Source organism: Zonotrichia leucophrys, chromosome 19 (assembly GCF_028769735.1).
Source record: "Zonotrichia leucophrys gambelii isolate GWCS_2022_RI chromosome 19, RI_Zleu_2.0, whole genome shotgun sequence".
Taxonomy (NCBI): domain Eukaryota; kingdom Metazoa; phylum Chordata; class Aves; order Passeriformes; family Passerellidae; genus Zonotrichia; species Zonotrichia leucophrys.
Window position 1 is genome coordinate 6994558 of NC_088188.1, and position 12838 is coordinate 7007395.

A 12838-nucleotide genomic window follows, 5' to 3' on the forward strand; every position below is an offset into this window, starting at 1 on the left:
GTGTCAGCTTACAACTTCCACACCTATCCAGTACTTTACTCCTGGAATGGGCAGGTATCCCTGCCCTGCAAACTCCTAACTGCTGGTTCAACAGACCTGCCAGGACAGGTCCCTGCAACATTCCCCTCTGTGGGCAAATGGTAGGATGCCAGAAATATTAGACAGGAACCTGTTCTCCCAGGAATGCAAGTAATTCATAGAAGGAAATAATTTACTATTTTCCCAGCTGGAATAATTAAACAGCCAGGCACTGTCCTCCTGAACTGCTGCAAAGAAGAGCAAGTAAGAGGGGGGGGGAAAAAAGAGCTGGAATGTTCTGCAGTATAAATTCTCCTCCAGAGCAAACAACTCGGAATTTGTTTGCTCTGGAGGAGAATTTATACTGCAAAACAATTCCAAAATTCAGCTACCTGAATTCTGGAAGCTTTTCCTCACAAGCCAGAATTCCCAGGGCTCTGACCATTCTCCCCCTTCTCCTGTGCACTTCAAACTGGAGGGCAACTTCTTGAAGTGCTCTGACCCAAAAAATTCCAAAAAATCCCAAACCTTCAGCTGACTCTTGACCAAGAGGATTCCCCCTCCCAGGTCTCACAGAGCACATTTCTGCCAGCCTGTCTGCTGTTCCATTATGCCACAATCTGGCTGATTTAGGCTCAGCTCACAGCCCTTTAAGCCCCCAAGATGTTCCCATGCAGAATTGCTGCTTTCTCCTCCCTCACTGTCTGCAGGGTTCCTTATTCCTGCCTGGATGCTGAGCTCAGTTATCCCTGAACTGTGTTTTGCTGTCTGCAGACTCTTTTTCCTGGTTCCTTTTGAATGTTAATCCTGCCCTCCACCTAGAGAGGCAAAGCCTCCCATCCCCAGCTGTCTCCAAATCTGATTAGAGCTCCTCTCCAGCCTATCACTCAAGTCATTAGTGAAAATACCAAGTAGTTGCAGGCTCTTGAAGAAATCCACTCCAAATACCCTTTCATTCTGACAGCAGCCAGTCTCTAACTCCTCCTAATGCTCTGCTCCACCCAGATTCACCTCCTCTCTTAGAGTTTTATCTCAAATACATTTTCTTAGCTTGCTTATGAGAACATCACAGGCAAAAAGCAGAGCAGCCTCACTAATACCCAGCTGTGTAATCTGTATTATTCTGTCCCTGCAAGGCCAAAATCCAGGGAAACTACACTGCCAGGACAATTATTCCATAGCAAATTACAATGGCTTCTACTTTTGCCCTTTTTTTTCCCCCCTTAGTTCGGTGAGTTTAAAATTTTGTCCTTTTCTACTTTTGCCTTTTATCCCCCATTAGTTCAGTGAGTTTAAAATTTTGTCCTTTTCTGGGAGTTAAAGTTAAATCTGCCCCCTGTGACTCCCTCACCCTTTCTACTTTGATGACAGGGAGTGATTTACCTCCTTTCATTCCCGTAAATCCACTCGCACCCAGCCCATTCCCAGACCTGCAGCTCTGCAGGAATTTCAGCTGATTCTCTAAAATTCACCAGAACTAAATTAATTGGGGCCACTGAACCTGGAGACCTCACAAAGCCCCAGCCCTGTCCTCTGGGAGGTGAGAACACAGGTATTCTTCCAGGGGTGAGATCACAGGCAAACATCATTAATATTCCACAATTTCTCATCCTCTGACTTGGCAATGCCCCGTTAGTTTTCCACTGTGCTTTAAGGTCAGTAATTAATGTTTGCCCTACTTTTCCAACCAGGAATAGATTTGGGATGGGTTCTTTTTTTTTTTTTTTTTTTACTTTTCTTTGAAATGCAGAGTGTCTAGAGAGCACCTGTTCTACCCTATGGGTTTGGGGTCAGCTTTGTGACACCTGGATTCTGTTTTGGGAACATGCAGCAAGGATTATTGTCCAACATCTTTTGTAAGAGCCTTTCAAAGGGCTGAAAAATTATAAACCAGGACCAAGTTACCCAAGATTAGCCACTCATGAAAAGTAATTTTTTGTTTTTGGATAGTCTGCACACAGTCTTGTGAGGTGTTGAGCAATAATAGCACTTATTTGAATCTATGGAAATTTACTGTATGTGGGTATATACCACTTCAGCACACAGCATAAAATACTTGTGTGGAAAAGCTCTTTGCCTCAAAAAAAAAGTCATTTAATGGTTAAAACATTCTAGAATACTTTCTTAAAAAATTTAAAATTTCCTAGATTTCTGCCAATCCTCACAAAGGTGAGAGTGCCCTGCAGCTCAGTGCATAATTCCCAACATAATTCTCTCACCTGCTTCTTTTCCTCTCTGACTCTACAAAAATCCAGCAGGAAACTGTTTTCAACAGGCAAAATAAGTCAGATTTATCCATGCAGAAATGTTCAACAGAACTGCAAAGGAGCCTGAAAAATTTGCCTTAAACTGATGATGTTCCTCATTGTTGAAAGCCTCCTCAGAAAAAACCATTCTTAAAAATCTGTTCAACAAAAATAGTAAAAGATCAGGTATACAGGAACAGAATATTTTCCCACATATAAAGACACTGTTAAGGGAAAAAAATAAAGAGAAAGAAAGGCAAAGTGGAATTCAGGAGAGAATGAAAATGTGGAATCTGCGGATATTGAAAGGGAAGTGTCAGGAGATTCATGAACTCCATGAAATTAGCAACATGGATAGTCAAATTGAGCATCTTCAAATTCTGAAAGATAAGCATGTGATGTATCTGTAATATTTGCCTGTGGTTTTACAAGAAACTCGTGAGAGTCAAGCTTTTACCTTCATTTCTTAACTGCCAATGCAAACATCTGCATTTCCGATGAGGTAAAAATTCCAATTCTTGCACGCTCCCTATTCCAGCAGCATTGAGTTTCCCAAAAATAATTTTTAAAAAAAGAGATACCAGGGATCAGAATAAGAAAAGTGACAAGTGGCATTGTTTAATTTGGAGAGAGAGAAGAAAAGGAGCACTGCAAGAAAAGCAAATGAGAGAACCCATAAGAATTCCTTTGCCCTGGTTGAGCAGGTTTGGTGCTGGGCTCATTAGGGATGCAAATGCCCAAAATTCAGGCGCAGCTCTGGAGCAGACACAGGGCCTGCATTGCCCTGACAGGAGGCAACAGGCACGTGCTTTTTATTTTTGAGCTCTTTTCCTGCTCTTGTCTCCACTTTAACTGAGCTGAGCTGGGATTGCACAGGGAGAGCTGGAGCATATCACATCCAGAAACCCCTTCCAGCCCAGTTCGCCTGAATTTCTCCAATTCTGCTCTGTAAATATGGGTATGAATTGGAAATCAAGGCTTTGAAACATTTTTTTTTAGCTCTGCTCTAAAGGCTCCTAACCATGGAGGAAAATTGACTTTGACTGTGGAGTGAGATCTTCTGTCACAAAAAATAAAAATGTGACAAAGGAAGCAAAGTATGAGGTTGCTTCCACATAGACATTTGTGCCGCTTCACCAGCAAAAAGCAGCCAAAGCTGACAAAAACTCACACAGGAATTCCTTTACAACAAACTCAGGTAAAACTCACCCAAAGCACAAATCTCCTTGGCTATAAAACACATTTCCCACTTAATAACTGACAAGCTGCCACAATATAAATTTCTGGGTTTAACAGGAAAAGATATTAAATATGTGTATTTACACATATTTAAGGGTGTAAATATGTGAAAGCAAAAGCTCTTACGTAAAGACATGTTCTTTAATTTCAAGTTTATTCATTAATTTATGAATAAACACCTACAAAGTCTCTTTGTTCAGGTTTCTACTTTCCCATGTTGACATCTCTTTTCTCCTACTAAATCCATGACTGACTCCTTGTTCTGGTTTTGGATCACTCTCTATAATGCCCAAAATACCATAATATCATAAATTTATTCCTATAGTTGTTTAGAAAACCCAAGAAAGCAAAAACACTGGAAAAAGTGAAAATTTGATTACCCACAGAGATCTGTTAGAGGAGGCAAAATGTTGAGCTGTTGCCATTATCAAACTTGATACAGATTTGTGAGTGTTTATATAATTAATAATATATTAAAATATATTAAAATATCAATTCTTTTTTTCTCCTGAAATTCCTTGTCACAAGACCTCGTCAGCAATAACACAAAACTGTATTTCTAGTCCCTTAATGAATATTCTTTATCAGCTGTGCTTCATGTGTTGAAAACAAACACCTATAAAAAGTTTAATTTGCATGATTTTTTATGTATAAGAAAACAGAGCAGCTTTTGGAATAGGTTTAGTTTTATGTCTCAGCCTTTAATGTGGTAATCTCCTCAGATCAGTTAATTATGTTTTATGTATCACTGAAATTTAATATTTTAAGGGAGAAATTAGTATAATTTCAACCTCTTTAAAGCCAGTTGCTCCTCAAAAATTAAGATTCTGTTAAAATAAATTAATTAATTTTCACACTAAGGAGAGAATGGACAAAATCCCTGTTCAGAGTCTCCCAGAAAGAATCTCTTGGGCTTCATAACTGCACAAGGATACAGGAAAATACAGGACTTGGATGATTCTTAATTAATTTCAACCTTTTTCTTGCTTCTAATTTTCATTTCTATGAAGGATTTTGTAACAGCTTCAAGGTCTTGTACACAATTCAATATTCTTGCTTAAATGATGTTTTCTCAGTGAAACAGGGACTGTTTATTCAGAGTGTTTGTTGCAAAATTGTTTTTGCACACACAGTTTGGGGATGTTTGCTGTTTCTGTGAAATTCCTGTCCCTTATTTCAAGGGTGTTGTTACCTCAGGTTTTGGGGTGAAAGAAATCCCTAATTTTTTTGTTTTTCTGGAAGTGAGAAGTGTTCATAAAATCACAGAACTGAATTCCTCCTTCGCATTTTCTAGTTTATTTAATCTGACTTTTAGTTTTTAATTTTCCTTTATTCATACTGTGCCATAAGATATCTTCATTAAGCATAATTTGGGATAGAAAAAAGTAAAAGCACATTTGTTGTCTCAGTTATCAGTAAAGTGGATGTGCTCAGGCTGAAAGGATTCACTCAGTACAGGGACACACGAAAATATTGAATTTAGAATTTGCTCAGAAACAGTGGAAAGCAGAGATGCTATTTTGAACACCAACAGAGCTCTTGAAGGAGGTTATTGCTTCAGATATTCATTTTAAAAATTGAGATATTTAAGCATGGAAAAGACTTTTATCATGATTTCAATTTTTTAGCTACTCTTGATAAAATACTTTCAGGACTGAAGCCCTGAAGAGGTTTATTTATCCCTCAAAAAATTCTGCACATCACAAACTTTGACATTTTCCCTCTGTGGTTCCCACCATTTCTGTGGTTTTGCTGAGGAAAAATTAAATTAAAATTAATATAAAGATTAATATAATAAATATATATATTATATTGTATAGATTATATAATATAATAATATCTAATATATAAAATATATTGTATATTATACATTATAATATATTATATAGTATATCGTATATCGTATATAGCATATCGTATATAGTACACATATATATATATATAATGAATATGCAAATAAAATTAAAATTAATATAAAAGCTTATCACATTTCACAAGGCTGAACAAATCCATCCCAGATAAAGAAATTTTGTAAAAGTTCTGCTTGAAACATTTAAATCACACTGGAACAATCTGTTTCCAAGCACTCAGGAATGAAGAGGAATGGGGAAAGAAACTTTGTTTTGCTTTTCTTTTAGGTGAAACAGTTTTCACAAAGAATTTTTCCCAAAAGAGTTAAAGTAGTTGAAGAATAAAATTAAATTATTATTTTATATTATATTAATTATTATTATAAATGATATTAATAATATTATTAATTGTTATATTATAAACCAAGCAGCTGTTCTTGGTGTTGTTGCTGTTCATGGTGAGGACACTGGGTTTGTGAGATGGAAATAGGCCAGAGGAATAAATGAGGCATCGGGAAAAGAGGTGGGTGTAGCAGAGGTGGGAGTGCTTGGGAAGTGGGCAGGGAAAAGGAGAAAAACCAGCCTTGGACATCTGGCAGTGAAGGGAAATTGGGGAAGGAATGATGTGGCCACAATTTACAGGTTTTGGATCCTCTGGTGCACCTCAGGACTGTAAAAGCAGATTTAGCTGTGCCTATTTCATATTTTCCCTCATTTTCAGATCTTCTCCTAGGAATTTCCTTTGTACTTATATTTACAGCAAATATTAAGTTTTCCAACACTTACAAAACCCTTTAATGCCTTTATGTACAACCTCTACTTTTAACATAACATTTGCTTTTCCTTCCCCCTCCCCACTTCTTTTAGTCTTCCAAACTTCAACTTCCATCTCATCTTCTCCCCAGCAGTTATTCCTCCCTAAAGGATTAACATATTTCTATGTTACTCATTTTGCACAACAATGTCAGGCTACATTTTCCCATAAGGTTATTTAATCTCCAAACTGGCCCTCATTTATCCCTCAGCCTCCCTGTCTTGTGCTTTTCCTGGAATCCCAAAGACAATGCTTTAAATAATAAAATAAGTTCTTAATTTGACGCTGGGTGGCAATGACTTTGTAATTTTCTGGGGGAAAAGAGACAAAAGTGTTGGGATAATCAGGAATTTGCCTCTTTTTTTTTTTTATTTTTTCACCCACAATTTTGTTCTGTCTCCCCCTTTTCCCTGAGCAGTGTTTGCTCCAGCTGTAGCTGTAACTTCTGGAATTGTGGCACTTTTTACACTGCAGAGAGTTCATGGCACTGAAATGTGAAATATTCTGTGGGTTTATGTGTTTAAATCAGATCTCTCACATCAGAACTGGTGCAGAACTGCAACCCTGTTTTGCTTAACAATATTTTTTCACTCCTCTTTAACTTGTCAGGTTCATGCCCCATCACTGAACCTCGTAATTTTTATATTTTTTTTCTGTTCCTCCCACCTCATCTTTCTTCATCATAACTATTCAGAACAACACCATCACCTGCAAATTCTCTCATTGAGCTTTGCCCCTCTTTTTTTCCAGGTTGTTTGGGAATATTTTAAGCCCCACAAAATCTCAGAAGACCCCCAAAGTTCACCCCAGCACATTTACCTTCTATTTTTTCTTCCAACCAGATATTCACCCGTGCAAAGAGATTTTCTGTCTGTATTCAGGATTTCAGTGGAAATTTGGTTCCTTTAAACCCTGGTGAGGAAGAATCTTGTCCAAATCTCTTCCTGCTCACCCAAGCAAACCACCAGCCCAGTTTCCCCAGTAAACCTTAACACGAGAACCAGTATGGACAAGGGAAAACACAGCACCGTAGCTTTGTGCACAGAGGGGTTCTTGCTAGGAAAAAATGTCACTGCCCATGACCTGTTCCTCCATTTTTCCTGCTTTGTGTGCACCATTTCTCATGCATGCCTAGGGATAGGTGTCAGCAGAACTCATCACTGCACATCAGCTGTGCTCCTGTCAGAGGCTGGATTAGCTACTGCTTGTTACATGGATGCTGAAAGGCCTTTGATCTTCTGAAGGATCAAAGTCTTGGGGTTTGGGTGGATTTTTTTTTTCCTCCTTTTCAAAGTTTTGCCCCAAAAAATAAATGCTGCGTTATTGGCTGTGTAAATTGGGGTTTTTTTTCCTGAGAAGATCAGGCTTGTGTAAACTACGCTGTGCAGCCCAGAGTAAACATGTAAAACATGTACAAGCTGGAGTTTGAGCTGATTCCATTTAATTCCATGTAAAACCAACAGAATCTCTTCCAATCAAAACTCTAACTCGGGGCAGCTCTGCCTGCTGGCGTTAGGAATTCAAAACAGGTGAAATTCTGTGTTTACACCTATTGCAGTCTGACACTTCCAAAGAAAAACTAGAGCAAACTGAAGTTATACAGCCCCTAAACTTGGTTTTTGGTGTGTCTGATGTTTCTGCACTTAACACATCCCTGCTGTGAATCAGCCATCCGAAAGGGGTTTTTTGTCGTTGGGTTTTTTCCTGTTTTGTTTTGTGGAGTTTTTTTTTTTTATTTTTTTAACATCCTCAGCTTACGAGTGTGCTGAGTAATAATAAGATTCCCAAATCCATTTCTCAGATCAAATAAAGGTAATTACAGAGCTCACTGTGGGCGATTCCCAGTGGGAGGGTGGGAGTGGCCGCGGGTGGGGCTGTGCATGCACAACAGAGAAAATGGGAATGTACCACGCCCGTCATAAAACATGCTGCCACAGCCAGCAACAGAAACCATTAGGGTGGATCATCCTCCACACCTTCTCATAAAGACACAAAGGTGGCATGAGATCCCAAGATGAACTCTCCAGTCCCAGGGAGATGAGCGTGACTCACGCAGGGGAGAAAAAGGAACCTAAAACAAATTAGGAGGCTCCCAAAAGTCCTTCCCCTGTGTGTGTCCCCCCTCTACGTGTTCCCCAGAGAGATTAATGGGGTGCAATGTGGCACTCAGAGCCCTTGAGCTATCAATAGGTTAATTCATGGGAACTGCTGCTCATTAATCATCCTTTATTATGCACACAAGGAGCAGGGCCACAACTTGTTGTGTTTTGGGTCTGACAATCCCTGACCCACATTATTTATTAAATCATTCAGTGCTCCTCACATCTTTGGAAATGTTAACCAGTGTCCACTCTTAGCATCTGGATTTAAAAGCAACTGGTATTTGCATTTTCATTCAAATGTAGTGGTGGACTCTAAAAAGAAATAACCTTATACAAAATATTGTGGACATAGAAAATATTGTGGATAGCCCATAAGCTGCTTTGGAAACTAGGAACCAAAATAGCCACAGAAAGGAAAGGGATACATTGGAATATATTAAAAGGCTTTATAATGTGGTAGAAGAAGGTAAAGTGACCCAGACTGTCACTGCAGGGAGAGGAAAGGAAAGGAAGGATGCTGGAATACGTGGGAGACAGCACAGATAATTACAGGAGAAAGGGACACCGAGGCTCACCAGAGATGGTGTGAAACAGGGCTGTAAAAAAGGGAAGAGTGAAGCACAGGTGCAGGGCTGTGAGGGATGCCTGGAGAAGCACAAAGAGCTCATTCCCTGCTGCTCTGTCCCAGCTTTCAGCAATCTGCAGGTGATGGATTCCTGAGCCAAAGGAGGCACCTCCTTATCTCCCACCCCATTTATTGGCTGCAGCTGCTTTTAGCCTCGCTTCTTCCTAGGAACTGTTTTCATAAATCACATGGCTGTGTTGATAGCTCTGCTCTGTTTGTGGTGTCTCCTCACTGGCACTCCCCAGAGCCTGAGTAAAACCCTGAATTCAGCCCAGAGCATCCACTCACAGATTTGCTGCCATCAGCCAGAGAAACGCCGTTATCTCCTGTGCTGGTTTTTCCTGCCAACCCAGCTGGTTATTCATGACAGAATCACACAGTTTCTGGATCATATTAACTGCTCCCAGCCCTTGGAACCGTGTCTGACTTCATGCTTAGATGTCTACAAAGAAAGCAATGAAATTTCACACCCCTCCTTCAGGAAGCAGCAGAACCATTCATCCAGAAAACAGGACAGGCTATGCAAAGGATTGGGTTTGAAAATACTGCCAGAGTTGCAGGGCTGGTAGGGAGAGCTGACATCTATTTTACGGGTTAAATGGTGGAGTTGGAAAGGTGTTTTAGTGTTTAGGATGAGGAGGGAAAAGGTGAGGGGAAAACCAAGTGCACCTGATGAACTCATTCACCTTCTCAGCTACGTTTTTCCATGCTTGGTTTCTGTTCAGTGCTGAGCTCCCTCTTTGCTGGGTTAATTATGCAAGTTCAGCACCTGTCAGGGACTTTTTCTCTATTTATAACTTCATAGATGATGAGTCTGCCCAGTCTACAAGAAACAGGGAAGTCCTTGCAGTGTTATTTCAGCCATAGTGTGAATTTTTGTCAGGATTTCCACTTCTGCATAAATTAATACTTCAGAACTAGAGGTAAAATCCATTCCCAGAACAAACAGGACCTGCAATGAAGCTGAGAAAAAGCCCTATAATCTGCTTTTCTCTATTTTGAGGGAATTTCTGTATGCCTGGAGAGCAACCACCACAGTGTGCCTACATCTTAAACACCACAACTGGTTTTGCATTTCCACCCCAAAAAGGTGTCAGCAGAACTAGAAATCCTTCAGGAAAGGATTGTAGTATAATCTAAGGTGTGGAATGGCTTCAGAATGAGAAATTACTATGTTTTATCCAGGAAAAACAGTGGGAAAATAAGAAAAATGTAATAATTCACAAAGTTCTCTGCAGGGACAGACTGTCCTCACTGTTGGTGTAAGAAGTAAAAGATGCAGGATAAAATATAAGTAAAGAATAAAAACTAAAAGGCTGATGTAAGGATGGGAGCCTGGACCACGCTGAAACATCACCTGGATATTTTCTGAAAAAAGAAAAATTAAAAATCCTGCTTCTGCCTCTAAAAACGTGGGGGTTTTCCCCATAAAATAGATTTGGGATAAATGCCTTTTGAGGGTTTATTTTCACAGCGAGTTGATATTTTTTTATAAATGTGTTCCTAGAGCAGATTAAAAACCTGCTGCAAACATTCTCCCCACCTCAGCCAGGAGGCACCTGGATGTTCCAGAGCTCCCAACCCCTCCTGCTGGACAGCACACCTGGACATGGTGGCAATTAGTCCACTGTGCTCACCTGGTATTCAGCCTTGCCCACAGGTAGCCCTTAATGAGCAAACCCTGATAGTTCAGGAATGATTTAATTAAAAATGGCATCCTTCTCTTACAGGAATTCAGTACTTTGCTACTTAGCTGGCAGCAAACACGTCCCACGTCACTGGATGCAGAAAGGGTTTTATAATTGCAAATTTTCTTCACTCATCCTTGAGTTTGTCACATTAACCTTATTTTTCCCTAAATGTGCAAAAGGTAAACAAATATCTAAATATCCAGAGGTAATGTATTATGGGCAGCAATCACAGCTAACTGTGAGAGAATTGAGCTCAGAACCCTTGAATAAGAAAGCAAAACCAGCACAGTTAAATTAAACAATTTCACAGGCAGATTTAAATCCAGAAGAAAAGAAATTACAGTCCTTAGAAGCTCTGTAAAGTTATTCAAGTATCCTGTAATCAAGGTGCTACACATCCTGTAAAGAGCAGCAAGGAAGCAATGAGGAATTCATGTGGCCAAACCAGAGTTTAGTGCTGGGCTGTGCAGGTTCCAATCCTGTTCCTGAAAATGTCTCCTAAAACGAGGGCAAGGCTCAGTGACAGGAATGTCAGGGATCAACAGAGCAGTGACAGCTCTGATGAGCCAGCACAGCCTCCAGCGTCAACCTGGAAAATCTTGAATTCGTTAAAAGCCTTTCAAAAAAATGCTGATTCTTATTAACAAATCCCTTTTCTGACTGTTTTCCATAATTAATTATGTGTAGAGATTTCCTGTCTCCGTGACAAGTGTTAGTCACAACATTCTGGGCACTTCTGGGATATTTGGCACGCAGCATCACTGACTGGCATGTGATGGATTTTTAAGTGTAAGAGGAAAAATGGAATCCTGAAACCTTTTTTTCATGAAGTCTTGAGGGGAAAAAGATTCCACAGAACTATTTGGGAACCATCAGATGTGGAGAGGAAAATGATGATTTTTGGTTCTGGGCAGAGATGTGAGCAGCTCACACAAGCTGGTGTCAAGCCCAGCTCAGTGAGCAGGCACAGAGGATGGATTGGGAGCTGAGGAACATCCAAACACCCCTTGTGAGAGCAATGCCAGCTCCAGGGGCTGCACAGGGCACTGCCAGCAGCACCCACAGAGTTATTTGGGAACCACACATGTGGAGAGGAAAATGATGATTTTTGGTTCTGGGCAGAGATGTGAGCAGCTCACACAAGCTGGTGTCAAGCCCAGCTCAGGGAGCACAGAGGATGGATTGGGAGCTGGGGAACACCCAAACACCCCTTGTGAGAGCAATGCCAGCCCCAGGGGCTGCACAGGGCACTGCCAGAAGCATCCACAGAGTTATTTGGGAACCATCAGATGTGGAGAGGAAAATGGTGATTTAGGGTTGAGGTGTGAGCAGGTCGCACAAGCTGGTGTGGAACCAAGCTCAGGGAGCACAGAGGATGGATTGGGAGCTGAGGAACATCCAAACACCCCTTGTGAGAGCAATGCCAGCCCCAGGGGCTGCACAGGGCACTCCAGCAGCACCCACAGAGTTCAGGAGGCTGCAGGAGACACAAACCCAGGGGCTGTTCCAGCCAGGGATTGCTGCCACGGGGCTCAGTCATGCAGAGCTGATAGATCAGCTGCTGCTGCCCTGCTTACCCCAACACCCAGCTGAGGTTACACTTTCTCACTCTTTTCTGATTTTCCAGGTAGTTATCTTATCACAGGAGCCTGCGTGGTCACGCCACATTTGCAGCAGCCAAAGTGACATGAGATGGTTCCAGCTGCAGCTGGGATAATCAGATACCTCTCTCCAAATCAAAGCATCATTGTTTGCTTTAGCACATCCTACATCCAGGCAACCCACAACTTCCTTAAGCTCTGTCTCCCAGGAACTGCTTGTTGCAAATGATTTATTGTAATCCTGATTATTGGCAACCTCCCCTGGCTGTAATTTCTGCTCCTTAAGAAGATTTGTCAGTGAGTGTTGTGATTTCTCTTTGCTAAAATCCATGTTAACAATGCAAAGTGGTTTTGAGTTGGTTTTTGTTTTGGTTTGGGGGTTTTTTGTTGTTGTTTTTTTGTGGGTTTTGGTTTGTTGGTTGGTTTTTTGTTGTATGTTCTTTTAACAAAATAATGTCTCTAAGGGACATTAAAAATGATTTAATGAACAGTGACAGCAGAAAGATTTTTCAGCATGTTGATTTGGCAGTTTAAACTGATCTGCATTTGCTGTGAGACACATCAGTGAGGCTGAACTTGCAAATGGCTTTTGAAGAGAAGTTTGGACTCCAAGAATAAAATGAAAATCAGAAATACATGACCAGGGGTTTTT